The sequence below is a fragment of the Asparagus officinalis genome, chromosome 6, assembly GCF_001876935.1.
Source record: "Asparagus officinalis chromosome 6, Aspof.V1, whole genome shotgun sequence".
In the NCBI taxonomy this organism is placed as follows: domain Eukaryota; kingdom Viridiplantae; phylum Streptophyta; class Magnoliopsida; order Asparagales; family Asparagaceae; genus Asparagus; species Asparagus officinalis.
The window spans coordinates 23,660,211-23,662,499 of NC_033799.1; positions in this window are offsets into that span (position 1 = coordinate 23,660,211).

Consider the following 2,289-nt stretch of genomic DNA (forward strand, 5'->3'; position numbering starts at 1 on the left):
ACCACCAACAACAACCCCCCCTAAAAAAAAAGAACACTCCTTACAAAAAGATCATTGGTAAATGCAACTCATTTGAAGACAAGTAAGAATACAAAGAACTAAATGTTTTCAGATTAGGAGATAAAAATTTAAGGGAAAGGCATACTTTAGTAAAAAGTTCCTTTGCCTTTTCAAGATGTGTGGCTTCCAATTTGGCACCTCTTTTCTCAAAACGAATAGCTACAAAGTAGTTCCAATTACCCTACCAACCTTAATACACCAACATTAGAAAACTGTAGCAGCTGTCTCGCACATTGAGTAGACATCAATTTAGATGGTAATTGTAAAAGAAAAGAGGAAAAAAGAAGCTAATATTCTTGGCCTTCTTGTTTTGATGATGTTTAACAATCAATCTACTACTAATATTGTTTGTCTAGTGTTTATATTTCCTATTTTGTAGACAAACAATATATTGGAGGATGGATGGAATCGAGCCTCAACGATTATATCAAATGGAGGTTGGCAGAATAGTGGAGTGAAGCCTACATAATTCAAAGTTAAAGATCCAATTGCAAGCTTCATCCAAGTGTACCAAGATAGAGCTTCGTTGAAGATCACAAGCTTGGGTAAATTTAGTTTTAGGTTTTATATTATGTGTGTTAGTACTTTAAGCTCAATCATATACACACATACACACTTTGGTTATATATAAATATATATATATATAGTTATATATATACATATCTGTTTTGGTTTGATAGTTTTCAAGTATTAATATGAAACAATTGAATATAATTTAAAATATATTTCTTGTTTCATACTTATATGAATATATATCATTTCACCAATATCAATTTTATTTAGTTCAATGAAATCATGTTTTAGTGCATTATATGTGCATTTTGATAAAATACTATATTTATTGTTTATAGACTTTATAACAATAGTTTACATCTTTCTTCAAGTCTATAAAATTATTTTGTATTGTTTCAAAATATGGTTAAGCTAAAATGTCAAAACTCATACGTGCACATTTTTATGTTTTGGACTATTTTGTAAAATGATGATATTTCTCATTTGGGAAGTCCTTTTTAAAAAAAAGTTTTTGTAGCATGTGTATTATCATGTCTACAATTATTTCACAAAGTTTTACATTTTTTTGAATTTATTTGATATTTTTAAACAGTGTTTTAAAATCAGAAAAACTGTTTCAAAACCAAGAATTTCGTGTTTCAGTTTGCGGTCGACCGCCACGATCGACCGCCCTAAGTTCAGAAACTAAATATGTTTTTTGTTGGCTCGCGGTTGACCGTGGTGGTCGACCGTATGCAGTCCAGAGTGTTTCGCGGTCGACCGCCACGGTCGACCGGCTGTTGTCCAGAGCCATAGTTTTGTTTTTTTGCTGCTCGCGGTCGACCGCCGATCTGTCATTCAGATTCCAATGGCTAGTTTTTAGAGCCGTTTTTTGGTTGGTTTTTTGGTCTTTTCTTGGCTTTCTCTTGGCTTTAGAGTTTCATATAAATACCCCCTTATATCTCAGTTCTTGATAACCATTATAGAGGGTTTTAAACAAGTTTAAGAGGGTTTTAAAGTTTGTTTTAAGTTTGGGATTTTTGTTTACAAAGGATGAAGCTTACGTTGCAAATTGTGGGATTCATTCTCAATCTTCATCATGCTCTCCTTTGTGTTTATGGACAAGTTTTTCTAACTCTTTTCTCTAGCAATTTTATTATTGATTTTCAAATTCTTATTATTGCTAGTTTGCTATTTGAGTTAGGTTTTATTTCACTCATTCTTTACACACACCCACTTGAGCTTATTGTATTTTCATACATAGTATATTTGGGTTGGTGAGAGTTATAACAATTGAGTGTGAGATTTCATTGTGTTCTCATTCATATTAGAGAACAAACAATTCTTGTTATTATGCTTTTTTGTGAGGTTCACTTTGTAATACACTTATACAACGAGAGGAGTGTGTGTTGAGAGTCAGGGTCATCCCAAGAAAAGTGGCGTCGGTTGACGAACCTAGGGAGAGGTTGTATCTGAGCACTTGAGGGAGACACGTCTAGAGTCCAACACTTGAGAGGGTGTTGAGTGGGATTACAAGAGTGTTAATTGTAATGTTTTCGGTTACCTAGAAAACCGAGTGTGAGGTGTAAATGTTATTCGGGTGAACGTAGAAAACCCGGTTGTGATAGTGGAGATCTCCTCGAGGTGACGAGCAGAGACGTAGGTCAAGTGGTTAGACCGAACTCTGTGATCATATCATTTGCTTGTGATTGCATTGGCGCACTTATTTTCATGCTC